The sequence below is a fragment of the Equus asinus genome, chromosome 12 (genome assembly GCF_041296235.1).
Source record: "Equus asinus isolate D_3611 breed Donkey chromosome 12, EquAss-T2T_v2, whole genome shotgun sequence".
In the NCBI taxonomy this organism is placed as follows: domain Eukaryota; kingdom Metazoa; phylum Chordata; class Mammalia; order Perissodactyla; family Equidae; genus Equus; species Equus asinus.
In genome coordinates this window covers 61,989,895-62,014,282 of record NC_091801.1, presented here as the reverse complement: position 1 = coordinate 62,014,282, position 24,388 = coordinate 61,989,895, and the positions used below count along the sequence as shown (strand labels likewise).

At 37.8% G+C, this 24,388-nt stretch overlaps 1 long non-coding RNA gene across 1 annotated transcript in view; it reads left to right on the top strand.

Moving 5' to 3' along the window:
* The window catches only part of LOC139039921 (uncharacterized), a 212,919-nt gene that overhangs the window by 41,565 nt on the left and 146,966 nt on the right, over positions 1-24,388 (top strand). The window contains exon 2 of the long non-coding RNA XR_011493304.1: positions 10,047-10,156. This is a non-coding gene — a long non-coding RNA (uncharacterized lncRNA). The remainder of the gene's footprint in view (positions 1-10,046; positions 10,157-24,388) is intronic.

Here is a 24,388-nt window from a genome sequence, read left to right as displayed (position 1 = left end):
TCTTCTTTTTATTATTTTTTTCTTCTTCTCCTCAAAGCCCCCCAGTACATAGTTATACATTCTAGTTGTAGGTCCTTCTGGCTGTGCAATGTGGGACACCACCTCAGCATGGCCTGATGAGCGGTGCTAGGTCCGCACCCACGATCTGAACTGGCAAAGCCCCGGGCCGCTGAGACAAAGCGTGTGAACTTAATCACTCAGCCATGCGACTGGCTCTCTATTCTTAAATTTATTAAAACATACCAAGTCCGCTAAAGAATGTGCCCTGTTGTCAATCACTGGCTAGTTTTTCTAAAGACAAGCTTCCTGAGCTTCCCACCCATGAGCTTGTTCTTTTCATATGCAATCTTCAACCCTCTGGTATGCGGTTGCAGTATATTACTTGCAAAACACCCATTAAAATTCTAGCTTTCAGCTTTTGAGCATCTTGTTAAAAACTGAGCATTTTAAATTCTTTATGGCATGCTTACACAAAAACATAATCTTTCTTATCAGAAGTGGTAAAAATGTATGCAGAATCAAATCCTACTATCTAAGATAAAACAAAGGTTTATTTTGTGTCACTCACTTGCTCATGCCTACCCCAAGACTCTTTTAAACGTTACTCAATTTAGAGAATTCCTTAACATACACATTTTAGATCTTGGGGTTTCCTTCCTGTTATCCCTCCAGCTGACCCCTTTCTGCTTAAAACCCCAGGTCCTCTTTATGTCCCATTCCTACCTCACTTCTCCCCTTATCCTGTAGTCAAGATAAATCATCCATAGCTCCCAGCTCTACAACAGCCATCGAATAATTTTCTTTCTTATGGCTGCCAGTCCAAGCAATGGGCGACATTCCTGCCTACTTTCCATCTCATTTCTCTGCATTATCCTATTTTTTTCAGATGAAATGCTTCCTGATACCCTTTTTTGGTGGGGGAGGGGCAGGGAGATAACTTTTATTTGAAATGTCAATGAGTTTTATTTATCTAACTAGAGACTTAAACGACCAATTCTGTGGCACATAGTAAGCACTTAATAAATGGTATCCATTATTTTTATTATTATTTCTTCATGTTCTTTGCCTTTCTCTAAAATTCTTAAGTGAAGAAAAAAAAGAAAAACGACTTCAAGGGAACACAGCAGATGACTTTGGCCTTGTATTAAAAGTACGTAGTGAGGGGGCCAGCTGGTGGTATAGTGGTTAAGTTCATGTGCTCTGCTTTGGCTGCTACGGGTTTGGATTCTAGGTATGGACCTACTCACCACTCATCAAGCCGTGATGTTGCTGTGTCCTGCATACAAAATGGAGGAAGATTGACACAGATGTTAGCTTAGGGCCAATTCTCCTCAGCAAAAAAATAAATAAATAAATAAATAAATAAATAAATAAAAATAAGTAAATAGAGAGGTCTTCCAGGGCTCTTAAATAGAAGACATGATGGTAGAATTAGGAAGAAATCAAGACAATATTTATAGTTCACTGCTAGTGAAATCACTTTTGGTGAGAACTTTTGAAGTTAGAAACTTTGTCACTTTCCCTTTGTTTTATTTAATCTTATTTTTACTTTTTTTAGTTCCTCCTTGCTGCTTGCAGTAAAAACCAAAACAGTAGTGTATTTTCTTCAGAAACTAGATGAGAGTAGAAAATCTATAAAACTGAACTCTGATCTTGGTAGCTGTGTGACTTTGAACAAGTCGCTTAACCTCTCTGAGACTCAATTTCCTCTTTGTTAAAATAGGTGTAATACGATCTATTTCTCAGAGTAGCTGAAGAGATTATCTGAGATAACAGTTAAGGCTCCTAGCATATTATTAAATGCCTTTTATTCCCCAACTTGACCTCTCCTCCCCCAAAAGTCTATTAAAGATATTTTTCTTTGTCAACTCAAGAGGAGAAAACCCACATTGGTGTCAAATAACTTAATTCCTGCCCTCATCAGACTAATAAAAAGTTAACAGATCAAATATTTGCTTCTGTTTATTCTCCATTTGTACAAACTACAAAGATCATCAGACTAGCCATTGGCATTGCCCAGACAAAGCAAGTAGTAGCATGGTCTTCTTTTTTTCTTTAAAGATTTTATTTTTTTTCTTTTTCTTCCCAAAGTCCGCCGGTACATAGTTGTATATTCTTCGTTGTGGGTCGTTCTAGTTGCGGAATGTGGGATGCCGCCTCAGCGTGGTTTGATGAGCAGTGCCATGTCCGCGCCCAGGATTCAAACCAACAAAACATTGGGCTGCCTGCAGCGGAACGCGCAAACTTAACCACTCGGCCATGGGGCCAGCCCCAGTAGCATGGTCTTCTTATACTACTTGTCATGTTTGACGGAGTCTATGTAACTTTCTTAAGAAGCAGCTAAGGCTCACAGCTGTGGAATGAAAATGTCAACGGCCACAGCAGTGAATGTCACAGGCTTAAGTCCCCTCCTGGGCAGGGGGCATTATGACCTGGGATGCTGAGAATGTGAGGACTAGTGTCAGGCCACATGGCAGCTAGAGCTGGTTCGCTAAGACGTATGTTGATAGACATGAACAAGCTCTTTCGATGACATAGTGCCCTGAAAGGAGGACCATTTTGGGATTTAAGTAATCTTGTATTTTTACTTAAAAATTTTGAAGATTACATACAGTGCCTCCTCGCCCTTTTCAAAAAATAACCAGTGCTTTTGCTGTACCACTATATTAACATTCAAATTCTTGATCCACTCAGAAAACAAGCAAAAATGAATTTAGCTCATAGTACAAACCAGGGAGTGTAGTCAGTGATGGGAAGACAAAGAGGGCAACTGCCCCACTGTTGCCCACACAAATTATGGAGACTAAGTGGAAATGAATTCCCTGGAACCAGACTGCCAGGCTTTACATTAGGCTCTGCCAATTCTACCAAGGTGACCTTGGGAAAATTACTGGGCCTCTCATGCTTTGTCTGTATAATGGGGATCATAAAGAACACCTACTACTTGAGGGTTGTTAGGAGAATCAAATGGATCAATACATGTGAAATGCTTAGAACACTTGCTGACATGGGCCGGGTGCTCAGTGATATTAGCTATTTTACCATTAGGACTGGGCTTCCCACAGGATGGTACATGAGAGGTTGTTTAAGTCATATATGTACACTATTAGTCTTAGAATTATTATGTTTTACTTCACTATGGTTAAAAAGAAATAGAATTAGTGCATGATATAATAGAAGCTTTTCATGAACAGATGCACAGTTTCCTTTCTAACTACATTTATTTAAGTCAAAAAAGTAGTGAGTTGATTTCATGAAAAAAAAAAAAGGCTTTGCAAAGTCTAGTGAAGATAAGTAGTAGAGATTCCTATGCTCACTTCTATCCAGGTCTCTTCTCCTTCCTGCCACCTGGGAGGACTTCACTTCTCTACTGCATACAGTAAGGCAGGGTCATGGAACTAATTCCGGTGTATGGGTTGCGAGCAAAAGTGACCTGGTGGCATGCCCCACGTGATGCATCTAATTGCCAAGGTGAGACCCTCCCGCATTCTCTTCCCTCTGCCTTCTGTTCTTCCCTGCAGAGCTGTCAGGATCCATAAAAAACTTTGTTGAGCAAAAATAAAGTCTGGTTTTATTAAACCACTGAGCTCTCACATTTTTGTTACTGCAGCACAAAGTGGTTTGTGCTGACGAATCCATACATGGTCGTAGAAGAACATATAAAAATTGTGAAAGTGGCATTGGGACGGCTGAAGTTTGTGGAACATTGTAATAGAAATATAAACAACATCCTCTGAGAGAATAACAATTGTTTGATTGTGAGGGATTCTGAAAGGTTTTATAGAAATAATGATATTTGAATAACTCTTATAGGATGACTAGGAGCTTAACTGGTAGAAACAGGAGTAAACAGCAATCTGGGATGAAGAAAGAGCACACATGGATACACAAGGTAATGGAAGGGATGATGCACTCAAAGGACAGTGCAAAGTAGATGTGGCTAAACCTTGACAACATAGGGTTGGGTTTATGGGAGACAAGGCTGACATATGAGTCAGTAGACAAGCATACGAGTCAGGAAAGAAATAGCTCACTCAGATGGCTGAATTAAAGGGAGTTTAATGAAGGTACAATTTCCTTCATCACTGGTGGAGGCAGCTTTAAGGAAACCAGCAAGAATAATAACATGTCCAACTACTAGCAAGAGTGATAAATCTTCACCATTCTTTAGTATGAAGAACAAGGAAAGGGAGCAGAGTTCCCTAAGCTCAGAGAGAGCTATGACTATGGGAGGGCAGGGAGAGCAGCCACTGCCAAGTGTCTACCTGGCAGGGAGGGAACGGAGTACTAATGTGCCAACCTCTTTAATCTATTGCCCTTACCTTGTTAACTTCCCTTGGAGAATGGGACCTCTCTAATTACAGGGTTTTTTAAAATTATTAAAACTGAATACAAGAACTATCTAGTGCCCTTAACAACAAATTAAACTCTTCATATAATGCATTTCCCTGGAATTTCATTTGAAAGAGACTAATGGAAAACTCAATTTTAAGAAAGTTTTGAATGATGCTTGAGCAAGGTATATTATTTTTGCTTCCTGTCGCCAGCTGTAAAAGTTCAAAAGATAGCTTCTCTCTTCCTATGTGTGTTTAACAAAAGAAGCCAATGCATTTCAAAGGTTCATTCGCCACTCACTTTATTATTATTTTATTAATGAAGAAAAATCAAATCCATAGAATGCTGATCATAATCAAGTGGGAAAAATTCAGCATTCTTCACATCTTAGGAGTGAACTTCTTTCCTATGGAAAATCAATAGCCTCTATTATACCTAATGAGTACAATTCAGTAAAACCAAAGATGATTGTGTTTGCATGCTATCAAATGGTCAAAAGAAAATTGCGTCTGTCAGTTAACAATGTCCTCTGGAATACCTGACCAGTTCAGGATTTTCTTGTTGTTTTTGTTGTGTGTTTTAGTACATTTCTGTACACAATAGCTTAATTGTTCAGAGCTGGATTTGGTGGCAAGCAGACCTGGCTTCGATTCCTGGCTATGTCTTTTTTAGCTGCGTGGTCTTGGCAAATATTTAACCTCTTTGGGCCTCAGTTTATTCATCTATAATATGGATATATTAGAAATAATAGTAGCCATCTCTTTGGGTTATTGTGAAGAGTGAATAAAATCTGGAAAGCTATTAACATGCAACCCAATTCACAGTAAGTGCTCAATGCATGTAATTTGGAGTTACCGTTATTAACTCTTATTCAAGTAAATTTTTTTAGATTAAAAAATAAGTGTATCACATTAGTCCCAGATGTAATCAGTGGAGTGTTGACCTCACAGAAATGTCAAAAATTAATTTGATTTTCCTCATTACAAGGTATTGTCCTATAAGAAAAGAATTACTGCTTGAAAAGTAGATAACTTTTAGCCTTCTAGGCGATGTTATCTTTCTCTCCTTTCTATTTTCTTCTCCTTTGACATGAAGGCATTCATAAAAGTTATGGGAGGAAAAAGCTTTTATCTCAGGTCCACTCTCAGAATGCATCACAATCTGATCACTTTTTACCACTCCTATCACTGCCCCACTGCCTTTCCCCCATACCACTGCGATAGTCTCCCAATGGATGTACCAACTGTGGTGTCACTAATATCTATTGTCTACAGAGCAGCCAAAGGAATGCTTCTGAAACATAATTTGGATCATGTCACTCCCTAGCTCAAAACGCATCTACAACTGCCCACCCCATCAAGAACAAGATCTAAAGCTTTACTCTTGCGATATCCATATCTTGAGTAACCTCTGCCCTTATTTTCTACCACTCTTCTCCTTCCTCATGTCATTTCCTAGAAAATCACACTTACCCCAGGGCCTTTGCACTTATTCTTCATCTCCTGGAATTCCCCTTCCCCAGATGCCTGCAAAGCTGGTACCCTTACTTCATTTAGGTGTCTTCTTTAAAGAATCCTTTCTCAATAAATCCAACTAAAATAGTGACTAGCATCAGCCTCTATCCCCTTATTCTAGTCTATTTTTCTTCAGAGCCTATCATTAGAGTTGTTTTTTTATGTCTTCACCATCTGTCTCCCACTCTAGCAGGCATCTCCATGAGGGTTTGTTTACTGCTGGGTTCCCAGTACCTTGTGTTGGGTTTGACATATAGCAAGTGCTCAAAAAGTATTTTTGAATCAAAAAATTTATGTTCCACTTAGGAAAATTATTTGTATACTCATCTGAAATTTATTCATTTTTTTTGGCTGTTGCTTTGTAACTTGAAATGATTAGTATGTGTCACAGTTTTAACCAAAATAGTATCTTTCTAAGTTAATAAACCCAATATTTATTGTGATAAGTGATGGTAAAGCATTTTCATATGGAACTTTCACAATATAAACCAACAAATCAATATAGAAAAATTCTCTATATTGGTGCTCAATCATGATACTTAGTAAAATGAGAGAAATAAAGTTCACAGGATGTCTAAAGAATCATGAATCCTAAAATAAGTATGACTTTGAATGAAAGCCTTGGTTGTTCAAATTGTTCTCATTTGCTCCAAGGTGGAACCATTGGTCCATCATTCTTTATGAGATAAATAGGCTATTCTTGTTGACTGGCTGGAGTCAGTTAGCTTTTATTCCAAAAAGGTTCCCACTAATTTGAAAAGTAGCTTTCAGGCCTATGTCATTTGTTGAAGAGTGATTCCGTCTAAAATATAAGAACTAGCATCCTTATGAAAATCTCAAACTAAAAGACTTTACATTTTCTCTGGGTCCTTTTTTTAAAATTAATTTATTTTTTAATTGTGGTGACACTGGTTTATAACATTATATAGGTTTCAGGTGTACATCGTTATATTTCAATTTCTGTGTAGATTACATCATGTTCACCACCCAAAGACTAATTACAATCCATCATCACACACACGTGCCTAATCACCCCTTTGGCCCACCTCCCTCCCCCCTTCCCTTCTTGTAACTAGTTCCTTTTTTATGCAAACATTTGACCAGAATATTCACAGGTTAAGGGAGGCTTCATAGTTTAGGTGCTGTGCCACCATCCAACTTCATGTCAAATGTTTCTCAATTCTGCCCTCCTGCCACCTCTACTAGGACTTTTTTACTGGGGCTCTCGTTCCGTTTGACCAACTGGTCACAAAGTGCCCAGTTCATTCATACTCAGATCCATTTCCATTCTGCGTCTGACCAGGCCGGCTTAAAACATGCCTGTGATGACTTATTGCCTCCAGGAAAATGTCCAAGCCAGCCCCTTGTTGCAGAGGGCTTCTGTGACAACTCCATGTACTGCTGCTGTAAGCCAGTTAGGTCTCAAAAGCTCTTATCTCCACTAGCCTCACCTTCCCCTCCTCAGCTCCCTTCTGAGTACAGAAGGATCATAAAAAAAGACTCAATCAGGTGGCAGCTTAGTATATTTCAAAGGACATTTACATTCAGACAGGACTGGATTTGAAAGCCTTTTCCAATTTACCAGGATTGTGGTCTTAGATAATTTACCTAACCCTCTTAGCTTCAGTTACCTCCCTGGAAACAATGGGATGAATTGGCCCTACCGCAGTAGCAGGAATATATTCGATGACTGTAAAGCACGCGGCACCCAGCGTGTCTCAGAGGGTGGTAGCTGTCTTTAATAACCATTATGGTCGGTGCCTGGCAGAGGCTGCGCCCTCGCTAACTGTGAGTTCTCTTCCCACCTCTTGGTGCAGACAGAGTTTCATCAGAGAGCCTCTTATCCAGTGGCCTTATCTGCCAAACAAACCACTCACCCTCTGGAGTAGTTAAAACCATTTCCAGGAGCTTTCAAGTCCAAATAACTTCAGTGTTTGTTTCCAACCACATGGGCTCCTGTAGAGGCCAGTTGGTAGCCATGCTCTGGAAATGAGACAGAGTTCACATTTCCACTGCATTTTATGGGCACAAACAACGCAAACTCAGTAAACACTTTCCTTGCCATGTGGAGCAAAGCATACTGAAGCCTTGACATGACACGTCCTGAAGTCTTAAAAAGCCGAAGGGGAAAAAATAATTAAATTTTTAAAAATCTAGAGTATGACAAAAACAAGAATCGCTGTGCCAGGGCTCCTAGGTAACTTATCTCTCTGATGGGCCATAATACTAACCCCCCTGGGATTCGTTTGTAGACATCTCTGCAGGAAAAAAGATAAATCCTAATGCTAGCCTAAGTTCCTTAAGACTTCTGTTTACAATAAGGACAGCCCGTCCCAGCAATATGTAATCTGAAAGCATCCATTTCGTATGAAGGAGTGTGCACAAATTCAGATTAAGATGCTATTACAAAAAGGTAAAGCTCGTCTTAATCGAACCTGTGACCCAGCAGGTAGATTTATTCTGACAAGGTAATGAATGATATGGCTTGGGTGGGAGTGTCAGTTAAAACCAGTTGTCATCAGCTTGACGTGACAGACTACTAAAATGCCTCCCAGGACTCACCCTTTTCTCTGAGGCGGATATTTTTGTTTCTGGGCATGGTTCTGATTTGGGATGTTCCGAGTTGTTTTCTTTTTAGAAATGCAGATGTAGCCATTGTTTTAGAAAGCCTCCAAGTGGGTCACCCTGATTTATCCTTTTAGGATGGTTCCATAATGAAACGAGTTAGTTGCTTCCTGGAATGGGACCAATGCAAAGAACAATCCTAAACCCTAATTCACTGCAAACATTTCCTTGAATGCATGGCATTCATTGCTATTTGTTTAAACAAGGACACCGCAGTTACAGCCTAGGAAAGGAACTGGTAATCAGAATGTGTAATGTCAAAGCATCTTTCAAAAGAGGACCTGATCCTACATGATTTGTGTTCATTAAATTTGAACTGCATTACATTGCGTCATTTTACGTATTTATAAGGTAGTATCCCTATATTAAGCAATTTTTAAAGATTGTGTGTTGGGGCCTCATTTTGGACATAGTGACCTGCTTTCTCTCAGGAAGCCAGCTAAATACACTAGTAGCCAAGCAATGCTTGTCCGGCTCTCTGTGCAGCTTGATTGTGGACACTGTGAAATTCCTCCTTCTTAGCCTCATCTCTAGGTTGAACCTCACTAATCAGCCATGCACCCATACTGTCAGCTCGGTTGATGCAGCTGGGCCTGGACAAGGGGATGTGCCAGAATCAGACCCCCAGCTCCATCATTCGCCAGAGGAATGTTCCTCAGTGGGAGAAGTATTTTCCATGAGCCACAGACTCCTCATTTGGAAACTTACAAATAAGAGAATCTCTATGCACCTCAGTTTCCTAATTTGTAAAATGGAGATGATAAAACCTATTTTGCAGAACTGCTGTGAGGATTAACTGAGAGAACTATGTGAAATTCTGGCAGAGGGCGAGGACCCAATAAATTATATCTTTCCTTATTATTGCTTCGAATTGTTCTTTCAATTCCTAGTGATTCAGAATCACGTCCCCTTCTTTTCTCTCATAGCTCCTCATCTCAGTTTGTTCTCTCAACTCTATTCATTTATGACTCTAGAACTCTTTCATCTCTGCCTGCGCTTTACATACTTAAGCTTTCTTGCTTACTTTGACCCTTTCCCTCTCTGCAAGTTTCATAAACCATTTATACCATCTCCCCAGTGTGGAAGCAATCACACACCCAGGGAACTCAGATTCTATCTCTGAAAATACACCTGCATTGCATCCCACTGCAGTGATGGAACCCCACACTAAGTTGCTTGATTTTGTCATTTTAACTTGACTTTGTAGATACCTTAAGGCAGAAAATGTTTTTTTTTTCATTCTTTTTTTTCCTTCCTTTCCTCTATCCTTTCTTTTCTTCTTTCCTTTTTTCTTTCTTCTGTTTTTTTTTGTCATTACTTTTTTCAACAAGTTTTTATAATGTGGTTCATATACAATTTCACAGTAAGAAAATGATAGCACAGTTTCTAGTAAATGAAAGTGGAGGCAAAAAATAACTAAGGACATTACTTTTGAACTTTTGTAATGTTTTCAAAAGATAAATATTCTTTTGGAAATGATTTGGACTGTAAAAAGAGATGAACTTTTCTGTGAAAAAATTCTAAATTCTATAATTAAGAAAAACTATGCCTTTTGCTTTCTCACTCCTGCAGGAGCTACCTAAAATTGTGTGGAAGAAGACTGCCATCTTGATATAGCCGTTTGGTTTTGGAACTAAGCAACTGCAGCAGGCCAAGAAAGAAAAGAAGGACTTGGATAATATGTATGTCACATCTGGTTTTCTTATTAAAAATGCACCGCTCACCATCAGCACTCTTATAAGCCTATACAAGTCAAATTATGTATTTTGATTGCTTCTGGGTTTCTTTTATTAGTGTGTTGGCTGATTCTTTGGATTTTTTTTCTGTCTTCATTTCAGTTAATCAGTTTGTTATTTTTATCTTCCCAGAGAACTTAACTTCTCAATATGGAAGACTTTTGTTTTCCTGAAAATGCAGGGAACTTTCATGGTCCAAATTGCCAAATTCTCTGCTTAGTTCTGTTTTCTCCATAAGTGAAAATTCCCACAACCAACTGGCCATCTGATTAGTATATTGAGTTCCAAGAAACAAAGACCCCATTTCTCTTTGTGTCTGTTTTGCAAACCTTGCAACTAAGCAAGAATGAAATAAATATTTCAGGAGTTCTGTGTCAGTTGTTACCACTGATTTTAAAAGAATAAAAAAAGAACCCAACCGTGGGTTTCAGAATTGATGATTTTAATATATAAAAATCATTTTATTACGTAGTCATAAATATTTTATATACACTCAATGTTATAATCTGTTGAATAAAGAAAGATTCCTGCATCCATAGTGCTTCTCAAGAAAAAGGAGAAGAAAAGAGAAGGAAAAGAATTTTTTTACAGAAGAGTATGAGCTTATGAATGTAGGAGAAATGGCAGAATTGGAAAATAACTATCTTAACAATTAAGGCAATCATCAGTGGATAGTAAAACCATTGAGCACATTTTTGCTAGGAAACAATATTCTCATGGTCTCATAGTATCACCCCACAGATCACCTACTAACTACAAAGAAAGATTCTTTTACAGTGGAAAGGTCTGGTAGACATGGCCTCAACCAAGTGACCAAAGTGAGCATCGTCAATAATGGGATCACTGGCAACATGTGCTCCCTAAGATGCTGTAATGGGAAATACACAACATTATTTATGCAGTATTCGTGGAAAAATATTTAATCTTAAAAATATTAAATATTAAATTTTTAAAATATTTAATCCTGAGGAAGGAATTGGACAGATTGTAAGTTGTTTTACCTGCCAACTTGCCAAGATTCTTGAAAATTTTCAGCTTCACAAAAGTTGGGAGATGAAAATATGGCAATCAAATGCGGTCCATAATCCTTGAATGGATCCTGAATCAGAAAAAAAACGGGGACAGCCGGGGAAATTTGAATATGGAATGTGTATATTAAATAATATTATTGTGTCTATTTAAAATTTGGGGGATGCAAGAGCGTGTGCTTATATGTAAAAATGTCCTTGCTTTTAGGTGACACATACTGAAGTGTCCTTGGGTAAGTGAAGTTCACGGTGTTCATAACTTGTTCAGATAATTCAGAAAAAATTGTGTGTGTAAATATATTTATTACATTATACTTATATAGAGAGAGAACAAATTGGCAAAATGTTAATAGGTAAATCTAGGTCAAGGATATATAGGTGTTTCTGTTTTTTTCAACTTTTCTGTGATTAGAATCAGCTAGAGGTGCCTATTTTTGTCAGGGATGATAGTGCAAGAAAGCCGTCTTCCTGACAAGAAGAGCGAGCCGTTCCATACCTCTCTGGCCACTTCTCTGAGGAATGAATGAACAGCAGCTCATGCTCAGAAAATGACTCAGGGCCACATATAAGGGATCAGACTGCCAGCATTTCTTATTCATTTCTCTTCTCCAGAAGTGCTTGGAGAAGTCAAGTGGCAAAGGAATGGAGAAAATGGATCCTGAATCAGAAATAGAATTTTCTCCTACCAGTTCTGCAAAGACTAGAATATGGAGAGCCCTAACTTACCTGCCTCTAATAGCTTATAACAGATGACATAAAAATCAAGGCACTCCATTTTGCTCCAACTTTCCACCTCAGAATCTTCAGGGCCTTCACAAACAGGAGGGCAAATTTAATTTGTTTGCAAGTTGTTTACACTACTTTTTATTTTTTTGGAATTGCACAGCAAAGGATTAAATAAGGCCTTGATAGCATCTGTGCGCGTCCTATTAAGCATGCTGAGAGAACAGAGTCAGAGCAAATAACCTGGAGCAGGAATTTAAGGACAAGAAGGAAGGCTGCAGAATTGTTTCGAATTCTATAATGTGAATCAGAGAAATCTGTCGGCAGGTGCTTTGGCCTCGAGTACGTGTTTAACCAGCGAGCTGAATAGGAAGGATGTTTTCCAAAGCTTCATTAAAAAAAGGGAGTGAACAGCATAGACCCCTTTTGCAGAGAAAACCAGCTCTAACAGTTGTTCTTGGAGAAGAAAAGAGGAAAAGAGATTCGAGGGGTTAACAGATAAGGTCAAATTTAGGGGGGCCGGTGCTAAAGTTATGTCTTCCAAAAGGGCCACTGGATTCAGCTCAAGATATCCCGTTTTGATTTAACCTATAGCTTTTTTAGAACTTCAGAAAAATCTCACTCTGAATTCTTCTAGCCTCTGAGCATGTTGACGATCATACTTATATTCATGGTTCTCTCCTTGTTCGATAAATCTTACGTACAAAGATAAGACTTTTAACCGAGACATTTGTGTGAGTTAGTGATGGAGTGGGGGAAATGTGGGAAAAAATGTGTGAAAACTAGTTTAATAAAAGAGCATGCCATTACTCTATATTCTTACTTCAATAGAAGGGGAATATTTCTCCCCGAAGCTGCCTAGGAATTTTCACAAATATATGTAAAAAAGCTATTTCACTCAGTGAAAAAAAAAAAATCATCCAGACCTCGTGTCTTCCTATCATTTATAAAATAAATTACCTCTTACACTTCCCCAGAGGTAATTTTTTTAAGCAGTCCATTTTTATCCTGACTTGAGATTTTGGTGAGATTCATTTTTTTTCAGAGTAGTCTATAGCAAACATTAAACATATTGCAGAAGAATTTATTACAATCCCAGAAAATAATTAGTTTTAAACTTTTTATGTTACGAAGAACAGTGCAAATGACAAAATATTGGACATAGTAAAATAATGCTGATTTGGGTTCTTTGCTTTATTTTTTTTAATATAAAAGTTAATGTTCTTCTTAATCTACCTTGTTTATCTTAGTATCTGTTTCTGAATTCAAGCAGTTTTTAATAAAAAAAATAAGGCTATTTAACTCTCCCACACAATATTTCTTATATTTGAATTGTCCTCTTAGGGCTCATATATTGATATTGGAATGCTGTTTTCCCATTTCCTTTCATGAGATTTTTTTCAAAAAGTTAGGTTCAGATATTCTAGAAGAATCTATGAGCAACTTCATTCTTAGTTGTAAAATGGTTTCGGAGGGGGGACATTTATATAAGACAGAGTGGTAGAGAACACATTTCGGTCATTTCACCACAGATGTCTGATCCTGTGTCTCTGAACTTCGTACTATCGGGAGGCGCCATCCCTCCTTTGCACAGTTTTTCACTTGATATTTCAGCAACACCTTCAGCAGAGAGATCAGCTTCCTGAATGAGGCAGAGACGGATTTTTAAATACTGAAATATCCTCTGTCAGAATGCCTTGTCACTCAGGGGGTACCTTCTAAGTTCCTGTTCCCTTGATTGACTTTCGTAACAAACAGTCATTACGTTGTGAGACTATTTTGTATCAATATTGATTGCTAGTTTACTTTATCAAAAGTAAACTAAGGTTCATGGATGTGAAGTAATCACATATGAAATGACAGGATGAAGCTGTAAGCAAAGGATTCATGTCATGTGTAATTGGTGTGCAACATTCCTGGGTATTCTGAGCAAGGTTTTTATACACAGAGAACAAGTTTTGTACATTAACAGGTCAGTTCTGGGCAACATGTTAAAAGATCTTAAGAAACACAGAAGAGACCAATGGCAGCTACTTTCCCAAAGGACAGGACCAGTGCTAAACAAATTTAATTTAATTAATGTTATGTGGCACCCACAGGAGAGCTACGAGGTTCCATCAGTTTAACATTCAGATCAAAGTTACATTCAATTTTTCTTTAATCATCGAGATTCCATCTCTTGTTACAAAAAGTGCAACAATGTCTGATAATAATGATAAAGGTAATATTTAATATTTATTAAGTACTTTCTGTGTGCTAGGAACATGTGAAATGTTATCATTTATTTTCAGGAGCAAATAGGAGCACAACACATTGGAGGAAAGCAGACTTCAGATTCTTAAACACTTTTTCCTGTTTTACTTGTATATACACCCTTACAATTCATTGAAATCTTCTTAGCTTAGAATTACAGAGTGTCCACTAGTCCATTTTATTTAATTAGCTCATGGAGTCAGCTTCCTTTTCAATCCATAGGCATTTGACAGTATTGCAGAAAGTCTACTGGTCTTATAGTCTTCTTTCATATTGCAATAAACTGGGAAATGTTTTTGGTGCCAAGTGAATTAAAGTAAATCCTGAATTTTTCAATTATTTAAATATACTCATGCTGCTGGGAAAAAAAATACAGTAGAAATCAATAAAAGACAATAATATAGCATCTCGGCTGTTTATGTTGTTCTTTGGGAGTATAATATTCTTAAGGGAGGGCAAATAAAAATTTTCAAACCATTAGAGTATCATTAGAATGAGTTTGCATTAAATGTTATAACGTAGGCTAATTCAACATGGCTATCCCAAAATAGAAAATAAAAAATAGTGTGTTTATGGTTATTTAAATGCCAACAATGCTTAGTTTGTACTTAAGGACAATTTTATTTACATGATTTTTTTCTTGCTTCATTATAAACAGATAATTCAACTACCCTACGGAAGAAAAACTTCTACTTTCTCTGCCCTGATCTTTGGGTTGTGGATTCTTCTTTGAGTGACCGTTGCCTGAGTGTGCTATATATAAACATTATGCCAATGTTTCCTAAAGTGCCTGCATTCTTTGGAAAATTAGTCATTGGAATGTTGTTAGGTATTTGACAGAAAAATAGACTGCTTGTCAATTAAGTTCAAAAACTAGCATTTAAACATAATTAAATGTTCTGGTTTAGATGTTGTGTTTGGTTGGTATCTTGTTTACTGTGGGACTTCTCTCAGTAGGAGTCTAGTTAAATTTCACTAATTTCAACAGAAAGGCATTTGAGATCTTTAACTAAGCCCCAATTTGATCACAAAGAAAGGGTCCCTGCTTCAGATGGCCAGGAAAATCTTATAACAATAGAGGAAGGGCTCTTCCAAAGTCAATGGCATTATGATCTGGAGAAGAGTTAACATCAGATTGTAGATATAGGTGTCTGCGTGTTTACGCCTACAGCTGAAAAGAGCAAAAAATATTTTCTTCTGATGAGATAATATGATAACAAACAAACAAAAACCCTCTTGCTCCATGGTTTATTAAGGAGCAGAGCACATTTTACGAACCAGTTCCCAGACATACTTAAATAGCAGTTTTAGAAATAACTTCTTCTGTGTTGGCTCCGTGGCTGAGTGGTTAAGTTCGCGCACTTCACAGTGGCAGCCCAGGGTTCGGATCCTGGGCATGGACGTGACACAACTTGTCAGGCCACGTTGAGGCGGTGTCCCACATGCCACAACTAGAAGGACCTGCAACTAAGATATACAACTATGTACAGGAGGGGTTTGGGGAAATAAAGCAGAAAAAAAAAGAAAAAGATTGGCAACAGTTGTTAGCCCAGGTGCCAGTCTTTAAAAAGAAAAAAAAAGAGAAATAACTTCTTCAAATATGACATGTAGGGACAAAATGGAAAATGTACATATACATATTAATATAATATTAAATATTATTATACATATTAATAACATTAATATGTATATAATACATTTATATGTATATAAGTAATAAATAAGTGATGTACATATTAATTAATTAATATAATATTAATAAATATTAATATACATATTAAAATAGTTCAACAATTGGGAAGTTCATAAAATGTTCCAACAGCATCTTTATGATTGATGAGTATCAAGAAAATATTTTTTGAGGTAAAAATTTGATCCCTGATTCCTTTCTGATAATAGTTATCTCTGTCAATAAGTATTGACATTCCTCACTACGAAAAATTTGTCTCTGCTCAGTAGATGAAATTGGAGTGATCTTAGTTAATAGTAAGGAGATACAGCAGAATTTTTCAGACTTGTACCTATATGGGAATTAAGAAACAAGCAGTACTTTTAAAATATATTGTGAAAAATGGCACTCATCTATCCAGGAACTGTCCCCATGTCTTCCTACCCGTTGAAGCATCCCTCCCTTGATCAGTTGTTATGTTGGCTGTCGATGACTGTGACTTTGAAACCAAAGACAATGAGAGTCAAGACTAACATGTGCGCTTTAACCTTTGGTTAAAGTGCAAATTTTTCTGATGAAAAGGGAAAGTGTTTACTCATGATCAAAGAACAAAGTTAGTATCAGTCCTGAGAGACTTGGGCACAGAGTAGGTTTGGTTTTGATAAGAGTGAGTTGAACTAATGTCTGAAACAGTAAAGTCAGATCATAGCAAGAGACCCGGGTACCAGGCAGTACTAAAACATGAACATAAAAGAGCACGGGATGACGAAGTAGAAAGAACAAGGAAAAATCCAAACTGCGTGTGGAATAACCAGCTGCCTTGAGCAATTATGCCCCAGGTCTTTTACTGCGATGTAACAAACTCCTAAAACTTCGTGACACCAGTCAGTTCCTCCTCCACCTCTCACCCTTCCATTCTTCACTCCATAAAGGTAGAATCTCAAGCTCCCGTGATTTTATATCCAAATACATAACAACTTTTTTTCCCGTACCATCTTTAAACTTTCATTCTTGCCAGAGATAATGCTGATTTTCTAAACTGCTTGATTGCATTATTTTTCTATAAATTGTGAAAATTTTCCTTTCAGATTTGAACTGATGAGCCTTAAAGTGGAGAGGTTTGCATATTCCAGATCACATTATGTGAATACCACATTTTTTCCAATCACATAGGCCAGCAAGGTATATATCATATGATATATTTATATACGTCATATACATTGTATATATAGTCATGCATCACCTAACGACGGGGATACATTCCGAGAAACGACTTGTTAGGCAATTTTGTTGCTGTGCAAACATCATAGAGTATACTTACACAAACCAAATGGTACAGCCTGCTACACCCCTAGGCTATGTGGTACTAATCTTATGGGACCACGGTCGTATATGTGGCCCATTGTGGAATGAAACGTCGTTATGTGGCACATGACCGTACATAAATAAATTTTAAATAATGGGAAAGGACCAAGCATCAGACATCACTGTCACCCTTAAAAGCGACAATATTGCTGTTTCTGTGAGAAGCAATCGGAGGTAAAATCACTGTTTGTGATTCAGCAACAACAACCTATTCTTGTTTAAACTGTACTTATAAGAGGAATCTTCAAACCCTGCCAAGATATCATTGCTGTGCATGGGGAACGAAGCAGGATAAGAGCTTAAATCAACAGTTTTCAAACATATTTAGCAAAGAGATATTTTTCCAAAGCAAAAATCTATAACAGACCCCCAATGTCTGAAAGCACTTTTTCTATTTGTAGGGTCAAATTTATAAGAATTATTTTATCGCAAAGTCATTTAAAATAAAGAGATCATTCTGATAAACAAAAATTCTGAAAATGAGTGTCACAGATGATAGTCAAATAAGTTTCCTCATTCAATTTATTGATACATTCTGTCTTACTTCTACAGAATTGAGCAAATCCTAATTCAGGTATACAAGTAGTTGCAATGGCAACAGCTTTTAAACAGCTTTGTAGGATAGCAGAATAAACCTTCCTCTGAGGTTTGCACAAAGATAAGTTTATCTGGCTGCACAGATCAGTGTGGCAGTAATATCATCAACATGTTAAAATATTTGTACCATTTTTATTACATCTTAAGACAGTTAAAATATTCTTAATGAAGTTCAGACTAACATTTTTGGAAGACTGCAAAGGATTTCTTGAGAGTCAATAGTGGGGTACGTTGGAACGTTCTGTCTTGGAGGCTCCTAAGAAGGTTATTCAGAAATATTTTATTGAGAATAAGAAGAAACAACAAAATTATTTTATAGTCACTCCTTGTAGAGCTTTCTTAAGTAGTTCTGTCATCAACATTACCAATTTTCTCCTCTAATCATCCAGATGCAGCTAAACCATTGGGGTTCAGACTTAACAGCTGACGGATACTGGAAAAATTTAACTCTTACAACTATGATTATCACGGTGGCTTAGAATGCCAGTTGTCCATGGCAAAGTAAAGATGGTCAATGGGGCTAATAAAAAGTACTAGGCTTTAGGGCTAAAGTGGAGAGGAGAAGAGGAGGAGGCACAATCAAAAAGAGGAGATGAGCTCATAGATACTGACAAATAAAAATGGCAAGTAATAGGATATATTAGAGTATATGAGGAAGCCATTTTGTGTAAACCTAATTCGGCCTGACCTTGTCTTTCCAAAAGGGCGTGACTGAGGCCGTTGAGCATGCGTTGTATATCTGCTTTAGATATTCCCTATGGCAAGAGCAAAGGCCCTTGAGATAAAGGTGCAACTTCCCTCCCCCTCCCAACGTTGGCATTTCTTTAAGGATTAAGCATCTTTCCTTAGGCTAGAAACTGATTGCTGCACTCACCTGTGACCCCAGCTCGAGGCAGTAGGCTTGCCTCCTGCTACGCCCTCCGAGATAATAGACCCACTACCTGCTGTGTCCATCAAGCGCTGTGCTGACAGGGCAATCTTGGGACTATTGTGGGAGGGACATTTCAATCATATGTGAAACGTCCTGTATGGGGGTATATAACCACTCTGTATACCTCACTTCTTTGGTGCCCTTTCTTCCTTTGGGAAGAAACGCCGTGGGCCATGGTCCTCAGATTTCAGCTCAGAATAAACTCACCCAAATTTTCATTTATAGATTGGTTATGGACTATTTTCTTTGACAATACAATAACACAAAGAAAATAAGGATGGTGTTACCAAGCTAAAACCTACTCACACTTTCAGGACTTGACTTAGATGTGACTAAGTCTGAGATGCCTATGTCGATCCCTTAAAACTGGATTCGGTGCTCTCAGCCTAGTAGTGGGGTGAACTGAGATCAGTTGTAAAGTATTCATTTTTTTTTTCAAATATTCTCTTCCTCGTTCCAAGTATGCACGTATGCTGGGGCACCTCCTGCCTCCTCCTGTCATACGCTTACACTTTGCCATATCTGACTCTGGAGAATAATATTTGTGAGGCCAGAAGTCAAAGCAATCACGTGTACCAGGACCTAACTCAGTGCTTACCACATAGTTAGTCCCCACTAAACATTGATGGAATGAATGAACAGAGGAGGGAAAGACAGTTCTTCATTACTACATAGAAGGAAAGAGGACGATTGAGAAAGGTTAGGGTTATTAAACAGGGTGAGCAACTTCGGATAGGGAAAGAGTGAAAATAAAGCATCTGAATATATATTGGCAAAGTTAATTTTTCCATGGACTTTGATGTTTATTTTTGTCCCATCTGAAGACAAATGCTGTGACCAGCTTAGATTTCCTCAGCCTAGCAAGGGGTGAGGCTAGATCACTTCTGGAGTGATTCATCATCAGATATCGTTCTCAGAGGAGGAAGTGGTGATGTTGATGATAAAGTAGAAGGCATTTCCCCCCAAGGAGAGATGTTGGAAGGAGGGCCCTGCAGTCCTGGAAGTGCTGTTTTTCATTGAGATGCAAAGTTGAGATCTTAATCTCTTGGAACGTTGTTGGTTCCCTGGACTGCTCAGCAAGAGACAGCCAATACAAATAATGATATATAGTACCTTGTATTGGAATAGCTTTTCTCAGCTCTTACAGCACTGTCATATTCATCACCTGAGGAGATCTTCAGAGGAGGTTTGTAAAGCAGATAGAATAGGGGATTTGACAATGGGAGAACTAAAGCTCAGAAATAAAATCTAAGCTTGTGTGGCTAAAAAGTGGAGAATTGGGGATGAGAACCTGATGCTTTCCATCCAGATTCTGTGTGACTGAAGTTTTATAAATTCAGTGCTGAAATAGTTGCTTGTGTGCAAAATCTCCCAATATACCTTCTTGGATTTGGGTAAAGGACAAGCATATAAAAGGCTTTTCTGTCCTTTTATTTGGGTAACTATGGAGAGGAAACCAAGCCAAAAAAAAAAAAAAGCAATCTTTAAGTTGAACCTACTTATATGCTCCTAAAGATGCATCTGGGAAAACGCATCACTCATTGTCTTACTTAAGCTGGTGTGACCCTGAATGAGCAATTACAGAGTTACATTTTGAAGGAAGGTGCAGTGTTGCATCTTAATGCCTGATGAAGTGTGTGTATTGTGCACAGCACCTTTATTCCAAAGCACTTAACAAGTGCTTTCCCATTCATCCATTCCTTTGCCCTTGAGAAAAAAAAAAATTCTCCCTCAAATCCATTTGAATAATGATAGATGTTGATTTCCTGAACTCTCATCAGATGTTTCAAGGTTCTTTTAAAAGCTCAGAAGTAGAGACATCTGTCCACCATCAACTCTTATAATCCAAAAATCTTTCTAAATGACCTGAAACAGAAGTTGTGCGTGTTTCCAGGTCCCAGATCTCTTCCCTGTTATGTCTGAATATATCTCTAGCACTTCATTTTACCTCTCAGAGTATGCTGAAAAACTGACCTTTCTGGATCTGGGCACATAAAGAATCAGAAAACATTTTTTCCTTGTGTTCCTGATAGGAAGAAGAAAGCAGGCTCAGCCAGGATATATTCTGCACCCAAGGTTGTGGACAGAAATGAGCCATAGAAAGCCTGGGATGGTGGCGGCTATACATGGCAGGTGGCGATGTAACAGAGATTTGTCAGAAAGAGATGTAGTTCCCACAACAGGAAAAGCATTTCCAACTCCTTCTGCAGGTCGAAGAAACAATGAGCACTTCTAGTCAGTGGTCCCCCATGAGTGGGCTCTGTATCTTAAAGGGGAAAGCTTCAAATTCAAATTCATATTTAAACTATAGATGAAATTTTAAAATGTGCATATCTTTAAGCCCCAAATGGATGGCAATACTTTTGGAATTTTGCATAGTTTTATGTACTTCTTTTTTTTTTACTCCCAAAAGGATGGATACTTTTGGAATACTTTATTTAAAAAATAAATTTATCTAATAAATCCTAGACCTATATTAGGTTTTAGTGGTTACAATGTCGCTCAGTCAATGGTTGTAAAGAGTATTACTATCCTCATGTAGAAAACTCATAATTTTTTAGATATTATCCCTTTACTCAAAAGGTTTGTGAACCACTGATATGGCGAAAAGCAAGATCCACCAGCTCATCTTGCAAATAGGACAAGAGCCCAGAACTCCTGATGCAGTGTTAGGTTCTCTCTACACCACTAGTGGTACTGAGCTGCTAAAATGTAGAGGTGGTAAATTAATTGTATTTTAAAAATGCACATATAAACCATGGTTTATATTAAAACTAGTTTTTTTAAAAACGAGTTTCATTCTCAAAAAGTAGACTCCTTTGGCAGTGATTTAGACACTTTTCAAACTGTGCTGAGGACAAGAGAAAAGGGGAAAATGAGTATAATAAAGAGAAGAGAAGAGAAACATCTGTTTCACCCCACGCCTCCAGTTGGGACTGGTTAATTGATTGTAGGTTTATGCCAGAATCTCCTTCTCTCTATGGTTTTTGAATAGACCATATTTTGGGTAAAAGGAGAGCTTGTGTGAGATTTGGAAGGCAGAAGTAAAACAGAACTGTTACTCTCAGAAGTTTATGCCCTCAGACCTGGTGATGGGCAGACGCAGGGGTGCTGGATAGGAATCAGCCAGTCCTTCCTCCTCTCCACTCTCAGTCCAGCGCATCTTCCTGACTGACGGTTCTGCTGACAAATAGTGGCCTCAGCTGATGGCACCAGGTAATTGGTTTCAGACCCCAAAAGGTCGTAGTTATACAGCAGAAACTGCTCCCCCGGAGGCTGCAGTTCCCGTAGACGTCTCCATTTTCCTCTTCATGCTGGTCCCATGTTGACAGCCAGATGCGTTTGGTTTCTTAGATTTCCCTGCAAGTGCCAAAGAGTTCTTCAAGTAGAGTGTCTAATGACTATTTCTCTGCTTCTCTAACACCTCCCTTCTGGGTCTTTATAGAGGCTTTGTTTTCTTGACTGAATTCTGGCTGATAGGGAGTCTAAAACTAAAACAGAAGAGTAAACATAAAGTGGATGAGATTAATAACCCCCAAAAGTGACCCACTGTGAGGGATGATTTGTTAACGTGTTGCCCAATGGGACCAAGTCAGTTCACCATCTAGTCCCTAAAACCAATTTATTTCTGCAACTAATAACAAAAATAACATCTACTATTTCTGAATATTTATTATAACTCAGATATTGTACACGCATTCTTTCTAATTATTTTAATAACCCCTCAGTGAAGAAATGATCAATTTACAGATGATAAAACTGAAACTACAAGTGAGTAAAGAACTTGCTTAAGATGGAAACAGCTAGAGAGTGCCATAGTCAGGTCTATCTGATCCCCTTCTCCCTTCCAAATGTTCTACAAACTCAACATCTATTTGCATTGTAATCATGATTCACAGGTAGTACTGGCAACTCCGAGGGCAATAAACCAGGGATGATGGAATGAAAAGAACCTGAATGCTTTCTGATTATTAGAAGCTAATGATTGTATTTCACCTTGAATTTCCCTCTTAAAGTCTTCCAGTATCTGAAGTATTATCTTCTTATTGTTTAAGATTTAGTATTTTGAGTTGGGGTTTTTGATACTGACAACCAAAGGCATATGAACCAATATACTTTGCATAAGAGATTCTGAATCTGGAAAATATTGTGATCAATAGAGATTCTCAACAAAGATAATTAATTGGCCTTTTCCTTTGCTTGAGTTACAAATTCTTTATGCCCACTCAATTCCCTTGATTTAAAGATCACCAAGCAAATTTCTCTTTGAGAATTTACTTTTTTGGATACTTTGGCACTGGGAGGCAATTGCTCTTTACATATGTTTCATATAATCACTTATTTACAAGAAAAATCCAAGATACTAAAATAAACCATGATTCACAAATCCATAGTGACTTGAAATAACTATTTTTTTCCTTATTAAACCTACAGACATGCGTTGTGTATCTATGGAGTGGGGGAAAGGGATAGAAAAGAATGTAGAGAAAATCCTTATGCAAACTAGACATCCATCAAAGGAAATAGGAAATTCCTACATTGTACTTCTAGGCTATCAGCGAATTTTAAGAATGAAGCTAATTTAGTTGTTTCTTCTTTAATCTCCAAAAATAATGGGACGGAGGTGAACAAAAGAAATGAGTTAGATTCAAGTCAAAACAGTCACAAATCAGTAACAGATTACCAGCATGTCCATTGCTGAAGGCAACATACAACCCTAGATGATGTGGGCAAGATAGACACATCCTGATTCTTAATTGTATTCTGAATTCAGTCTCCAAAGATAAATCGTTAATGACATCCATTCACTCCCAACTCCACCTGATACACGGTAAGCTGCAATGCCAGGGGTCCAGTTAAAAGACGAAAGAGAGTAGAGTGATTTGTGCTTTGTTTTTAATTTAGACTTTTTTTCCAAATGCCTTTCAGCCTATTTGACTACACCTGTAAGCTTATTTATAACATTTAAACATTATAAAAACACTGAAGAACCACTTGCCAATTCCAGAAATGGAAAGAAGAAAAATGCATTTCTGTTGATCACATCAGATTTTCTTTTTAAAAAGATTCTTTTAGATAAACTTCTCAGTAATGAAATTTTAAATCAGCAAATCTGCAGAGTGGAGGAGTTTTTAAAGTGAGATTATTAGTCTCTGGTGGGATGTCCTCAGTGACCACACCAGGCATGAAGAAAAGTTGGAAGGATATAGATGTCTATGTGTGATTTGCATGCAATGTTCACATGCCTCCTTAGCTATATTGTGAATATCTAAATTCAAAATTTATAAACAGGACTATTGTCACCTCTTCTCAATGGCTCACATACTCTCATGGATCTTTGTTGACATTTCTGTGTAAGCACCACACATATGACAGCTTACTGGTATAAAGAAACATCAGAAGAATGAAAAAAGAAAGACTTCCTAAAAGTGTCTCTGAGACATACTTTGTAACAGAAATCTGCATTGAGATACTAGTTGAAAATGAATATTGTAAATCTAGGCTGGCTTTCGGCAAAAACTGAGTAGAATGCAAGTTGGCATCTGAAGCCCCTCCTGACCCAACCCCTCAATAGTGCCTTCCTTCTTCTTCTGGATGCACTTTCTCCCTTC